The following is a 7,626-nucleotide window of genomic DNA, read 5'->3' as shown; positions in this document are numbered from 1 at the left end:
CCAGGGAGTCGGTGTCCACGTGCCAACCCTTGACTCGTTGAGCCGCCGCGGGGGTCGCCCATGTCAGATCTATAATGGACTCCCCCCGCGGCCCCACGAAGGTGCTGACTCGGCCTTGGTTGAGAAGTATCAGGCCGAGTCCCGCCGCCCACTGCAGGGTGCTGTCGCCCCTGGAGTCCGTGGAAGGGGACCCCCACTCGGTAGAATGGGCGTTGAAGTTCCCTCCCACGATGACAGGTCTGGGGGAGCGACGATGTATTTGCTCCCCCAGAGACTCCAGGGCCTCTTCAAATTCCCCCCTGCTGAGGCTAGGAGGGAAGTAGCACCCCGCTACGTCGATGGGCCCCCACTCCACTAGTAGGAACCCCTCCCCCGCCGAAATAGGGATCATCGGCGGGGTGTCGCGCGCAAGAATTTTATCTGTAATAATCTGTAAAGAAAAAAAATCATTGGTACTTACACTGTAAGTACCAATGGTTTTATCTTTATGATTGTAACAAAAATAAATAATTCTTTCAATGCTTATTTTAAAGTAAAACAAAAGCTATAACGAAAATAAACACAATAATTATTTCAAAATTAACAATATCCGCCTATGAATATGATAAAAGAATAAACCAGTTCAAGTGCATCATCAAAAATACAATATAGAATGGAAATCAATAAAGAAAAAATATGAACGAGAAAAACATTCGGCAATAAAATTACTATTACGGGTTCTAATTTCATTAATTTCAACATTATTGAAAAAAAATGAAGCTCAACAATTGAAAAAAAGTATACCTGTATAAACCGGTATATTATTAAAGGACCCCGCACAAAATCATAGGATTTTGGCCCTCGGTTAAATTGGCTGAAATTTTAGTATGTTATAGTTCTTGACCCACTGATCAAAAGTGTCCATAGGCACAAAGCTTGATCATGACTAGTTTTTTTGTTATAACCGTTTAAAGTTTTATTTTGTTAATGCCTCAAAAAAGCAAGTTTCTGTAATAAATCGAGAGATTTTAGATAACAATATGCTAACCACTCTCACCACCCCCACCCTCACTCCCACCCCTACCTCCATCCCTACCCCTATTCCCACATACATATGTTCGCGCGTGCATTTTTATATTATAAAGGTGCATAAAAATCGAAGTTTCATGTGTGTGCGTGCGTGTGTGCGCGCGCGCGAGTCTGTTGTGTATGCATCAATGGTACATTTATGATTTTAGATTTTCGCTCGTTCTCAGAATTATCCGGAATAAACGACGTGGACGTGACGGGCGTTTTACTCCTTTGGGGTGCTTGATTTTCGTGAGTCCCCTTGCCTCTCACGAATTTGAACTTGTATTTCAATTATCTATAACTTCTATATTATTATTGAGATCTTCTTGATCTGCTCTATCAGCTGCATCCATTGTTGTATGCAACAAACTTCTATCGGGATATTTAATATGTGGTTGATGGCGTGCACATCCCAGATACCACAAAATACTTGCAACGTGTGCACAAGTACCAAGCGTTCTTGCTCCAGATTGACATGTACAATAATATCCACTAATAACGTTGTTATCTTCTTCCGTAATGTCTTCTTGGTTAATGTAGCCTATAAAAAAATAATATTTTGTAGCATTACGAAAGAACGGGCGAAAATCTAAATTCATAAATGTACCATTGATGCATACACAACAGACGTGCGCGCGCGCATGCACACACGCACACACATGAAACTTCGATTTTTATGCACCTTTATAATATAAAAATGCACGCGCGGACATATGTGTGTGGGAATAGGGGTGGGAGTGAGGGTGCGGGTGGTGAGAGTGGTTAGCATATTGTTATCTAAAATCTCTCGATTTATTACAGAAACTTGCTTTTTTGAGGCATTAACAAAATAAAACTTTAAACGGCTATAACAAAAAAACTAGTCATGATCAAGCTTTGTGCCTATGGACACTTTTGATCAGTGGGTCAAGAACTATAACATACTAAAATTTCAGCCAATTTAACCGAGGGCCAAAATCCTATGATTTTGTGCGGGGTCCTTTAATTAAAAAGAAAGATTTAATTGAAACATGTAATAACAAAAACACGAAGTTCCGTTACTGCGACTTAAATTGTTTGGTCTTTTCATAGTAGCCCGACGTTAGTTCAACTGGTTTTTTCTTATCTTTAACATATTTAAATATCAAAAACGCTAAACTATTCTCGACGATTATATTATCACACCGGCGAATGTCACAAAATTCACTCTTGTAGTCGTTAAAAAATAGTTGTTTGAAAGTTGATTCTAAATTCGACTTATGTATTCGCTCAAAAACTGATACAATCGGTGTGTTACGTACGTTTTCTATTAAAGTGATCATCCGATTGTTTGGATATGTTAATGATTCTTTTTCAGAATTCTCTGTAAAAATCGTATATATAATAAATGACGTTCTTCTTGTTGTGTATAAAAGCGTTTGCTGTTTAGTGGAATTGGTCACTTATGAGAGTCAGCATGGTAATTAATACTCAATTTTAATTCTTCAATCCAAAAATAGAACCTTTATTCAAAAAATAGTACATTTCAGTTCACTTTGGAACCATCTTCAGCAAACATATTTAAAATATCAATCCCTTCATGTCAAAGAAAAATCACCATCAGATTAATAGATTTGATGTTATAATATATCTATTCGAAACATTAATTTATCTTATAAATACTGATATTGAACAAGTTTAAAATTAACAATAAAATCAGTGACTCACCCTAAGACATAGAAGGAATTCGTCTCAACATTGGATCAACTAATTACAATTAATATTCACTAAAAAGTATCAAATTAAAAACGCATGTTGATCGCAGCTCGAACGAAACATGACTAATACACTTAATATAATGGGAAAGGCATGTCAGGTCAAATCACGAAAATAAAAAGAAAAAGATAATGTACATAAACAAAAATTTTTAACTGAAAATATATAACCGAAAATATATAACTATTTGATGTCTTTTAATAATTGTATTGTGACATTTTGTCCGTCACTGTGCGGACTTGTCGATGGCGCGGCGGAGCGGAGCTCCGGAAGAAACTTGTAATTGCCATGTAATTAATTCTATGTTATCATATTTTCTCAAATATAATTGTTCTTATTATTACGCTCTCGCGTAGTTTATTCTTGTGGCCTATCTCTCTCGTCCTCCGATAAATTTCCCACGCCTCTTGTGACCCACCCCCTGCCGTCGCGAAAACGTTACGGGCAAAAGTGAGGAGATTTCGAAAAGAGTGGCACGCTCTCTCGTGCCTGGCGCCCAACTTAGTAATAAGAATTACAATTCTGGCCGAAGAACCGCCTGGCTGTCGCAAAATTCTGCTACCGAGGGAGAGAAGATACTTTTGCGTACTTTGAGTACCGAGAACACGCGACGAAGTTGTGCCGTTGCTCGCGAGTACGGTTACAGTATATAAGTATGATGTACACACCTTCTGTATCTGAGCGTAAATTTAGACTATTTTGTTGCATTAATAATGAAGGCATTCAGATATTAAATGTTTATTCAGAAAACGCTCTTCATCTAGAATCGCGACATTCTCCCAATCGAAGTCATGATCAAATTCAATAGGATGTTCTGTGATCACTGATTGGTTGTTATTATTCCGGTTAATATGATTGCGGTGCTCAGCCAATCTAGTTTTTAGTTTTCTTTAAGTCTGTCCGACGTAAGAGGCATCACAAGATTTACATGAAATTGTATAAACCACATTTTTTTCTTTTTTCTCTTGAGAGAATGTCTTTATGTTCCTTGATCAAACTATTTAATTTATTTAAGCTAGTAAAAACTAATTTAGTACTAAAGGTTTTACTAATTCTTTTAAACTCGTCTGAAATTTTTGGAACATAAAGTAGTACAAACCAAGAAGTACAATCCCTCTTGATTTCGTCACTTGATTTTTTTTGTTGTACTTCTATGAAAGAGAATTTTTAAACGTGCATTAATAGTATTAAAAATTAAGTCAATAGAATCATCATTTCTTAATAATGTATTAGGTGTACAACTTTGCTTCCGCCGTTTTTTTTTCCGAAATTCGAGGCTTTATTGTAAAAAACTGGTTATACATTTATTATTCAAAGTATTGTCCATCGCTGGCCACTATCTCCCATTTTTCGGGCAGCGTACGAATCCCGCATCGAAAAAACTGGTCATTTTTTGAGGCGATCCACGAATCGATCCAATTTTTTACTTCTTTATAAGACCTGAAATGTCAGGCAGGCCGTGTGCCATTGATCGAAACAAGTGATAGTCAGAGGAAGCAACGTCTGGAGAATACGGCAGGTGGAGTAGAAATTCCCATTTCAATGTTTCCAAGTATATCTTGACCACTTTCGCAACGTGGGGTCGAGCATTGTCATGCTGCAAAATCACTGTATCGTGTCTTTCGTTGTATTGCGGCCGTTTGTCTTTCAATGCTCGGCTCAAACGCATCAATTGCGTTTGATACCGATCGCCTGTGATTGTTTCAGTCGGTTTTAACAGCTCATAATATGCTACGCCGAGCTGGTTCCACCCAAATACAGAGCACGACCTTGGAGCCGTGAATATTCGGTTTGACCGTCGACGTGGAAGCATGACCGGGAACTCCCCATGATTTTCTGCGCTTGGGATTATCGTAATGAACCCGTTTTTTATCCCCAGTCACAATGCGATGCAGAAATCCCTTCCGTCTTTGCCCTTCAAGCAGCTGTTCACAAGCAAACAAACGCCGTTCAACATCTCTCGGCTTCAACTCCCCTTGGGTACGGCACCCAATTTCCTTGCTTCTGAATCATTCCCATGGCTTTGAGGCGTTTTGAAATTGCTTGTTGAGTCACTCCCAATGATCGTGCCAATTCTTCTTGATTTTGACACGAGTCTTGATCAAGTAGTGTCTCCAATTCTGCATTTTCGAAAACCTCTCTTCCACCGCTATGCCGGTCTTCGACGTCAAAATCACCGTTCTTGAAGCGTTGAAACCACTTACGACACGTTCTTTCACTAATAGCGGCCTCACCATAAGTATTTGAGAGCATTCGATGAGCCTCAACCGCAGATTTCTTCATATTGAAGCAGAAAATTAAAACCTCCCACAAATAACAAGAATTTGGCTCATAAACTGACATTTTCAATGGAGAATGACTTTATGATGCAGACACAAATCGACTAATGTTTCTATAGGGTTATGTTGACAGATGCCCAAGTTTATTGTATGACGTCTATGATCTATTTATTTCGACCACCACTTACGCTAAAGCCAATGATAGGAAAACGGCGGAAGCAAAGTTGTACACCTAATACTAACAATATGTTCCAAATTTTTTTGATGATACTTCGGATCTGATAATAAAAACGATCTATCTATCATATCTATTATTATGTCTCTTTTTTGTGGGAGTGGGTGTGCCGATAAAAAATTAAGGTATCTTCCCGAATACGTAGGCTTATGGTACCACTCAAATTTAATTAAATGATTATTAATAATAATAGTAATATCCAAAAAATTTATTTTGTCGTCACCAAATTCTAAGGTAAATTTTAATTATCATGTAACAAATTAAAAGTCTCAAGTGTAAAGTCAACTAAATTTTTTGGAACTGCCATAACGATATTATCCACGTACCGAAACTAAAACAAAGATTGAAAACCCAAGGTCTCAAATGCCCTTGCTTCCAAATTCCTCATTACTAAATTGGCTAATATTGGAGAGAGAGGCGACTCCATAAGGGTACCAAAATTTTGTTTATAAAATTGATCATCAAAACTAAAATAAGTTGAATTGAGTACCAACCGGACACCCAACATAAACTCATCTTTCGAGATATTGATCTTATCTCTCACAAAATTCCACCTCTTATCAATACTCTCAATAGCCAATTCAATAGGGATATTGGTAAACAAGGACACTACATCCAATGAAATTAAAACGTGTTCAATTCCAAAACGCGTCCCCTTAAGTCTTTTTACTAATTGAAAACTATTGTCAATATTGTAAACCTGACATGTCTTTCCCATTATATTAAGTGTATTAGTTATGTTTCGTTCGAGCTACGATCAATATGCGTTTTTAATTTGATACTTTTTAGTGAATATTAATTGTAATTAGTTGATCCAATGTTGAGACGAATTCCTTCTATGTTTTGGGGTGAGTCACCAGTTTTATTGTTAATTTGAAATTTGTCCAATAGCAATATTTATAAGATAATTTTAATGTTTTGAATAGATTATAACATCAAATCTATTAATTTAATAGTGATTTTTTCTTTGACATGAAGGGATTGATATTTTAAATTTGTTTTGCTGAAGATGGTTCAAAGTGAACTGAAATGTATTATTTTTGGAATAAAGATTTTATTTTTGGATTGAAGAATTAAGATTGCGTATTAATTACCACGCTGACTCTCATTCGCCCTGGTTTTGGAGTTTTTTATTGTTGAATTTGGGAGAGTCCGTAAAAAGATTACATTATTATTGTTTGATCACTTTGGTTGACACTTATGGTTAATCACGGATCGGCTTAATCGAGTTGGTGAAGCCGGTTCTTTGTACATAATATCAAATGAAAAATTAAAACCCAGATTCTACAAACTTAACTAATCAAGTTAAATTCTATCAAATTAAAAAATAAAACACAAATGGTACTGTCTTTTGTTATTTACCCAAACTTACCTTTTTAAAAAAAGGTAAAAAAAGCGCTAATCGTGCGTGCTTTTAGTAAAAATGATTTGGATCGGTTTCACCAACGCCAATTATTTAATTCGCTGTGGAACTGACTAATCGCGTTTGCTGTTTAGAATTGACCACTTATGGTTGACACTTACATGTATGGTTAATCACGGATTCGGCTTAATCGAATAGATGAAATCGGTCCTTTGTATATAATATTATTTAACTCTAATGATATAACATATATCATTCATATAAATATTTATACGGTTAACTCTTTAATTTTTTGTGATAACACTTAAATTGAACAAGGTAACGCAATTTTGTGATAACGTTTTGTATATTATTTTGAAGGAAAATTAAATAACCACTACCTTAGTTGGAAGCGAAAATGTCTTTGTGTGTGAATGAATTGTGACATAATAATTTCATTTAAGAGGAATTTAAACCGTTTGGATTGGAATAGGAAGATCCTTCAATAAGATTTACGTATACTTAGGTTTTATTGTATAAAAATTAAAAATAGTATTATTTAAATTAAGTAAATAAAGAAATAAAATTTAATTTGACGCCAGTTCTTGATATATCAAATCCTTTATAGGAATGATACATATCATTAAAGTTAATATTATTTGTTTAATTTGGTATCCAAATTACATGGAATTTAACTTGGCGCCAATTGTTGATATCAAATCTTTTTTACAATCGATACATAAAATTTTGAGGAATTTAATTTGGCGCCAATTTTGTTGATATCAAATCTTTTATATGAATTTACACAAGAATCATACAAGCATTTAAGATCCAGCTAGACTTAAGGCTTTGATTTAAGGCTTTGATTTCTATAGTTTGTATCAAAACTTTGAGTCAGTAGAAGTTATATATACGCACATATATGTAAAAATCACGTTTGTTTTTTCTATACTAAAAATTGTATATATATATCTTGATAATCACTG

This window comes from Trachymyrmex cornetzi, unplaced genomic scaffold (genome assembly GCF_001594075.2).
Source record: "Trachymyrmex cornetzi isolate Tcor2-1 unplaced genomic scaffold, Tcor1.1 scaffold417, whole genome shotgun sequence".
NCBI lineage: Eukaryota > Metazoa > Arthropoda > Insecta > Hymenoptera > Formicidae > Trachymyrmex > Trachymyrmex cornetzi.
This window is presented reverse-complemented; position numbering follows the sequence as displayed.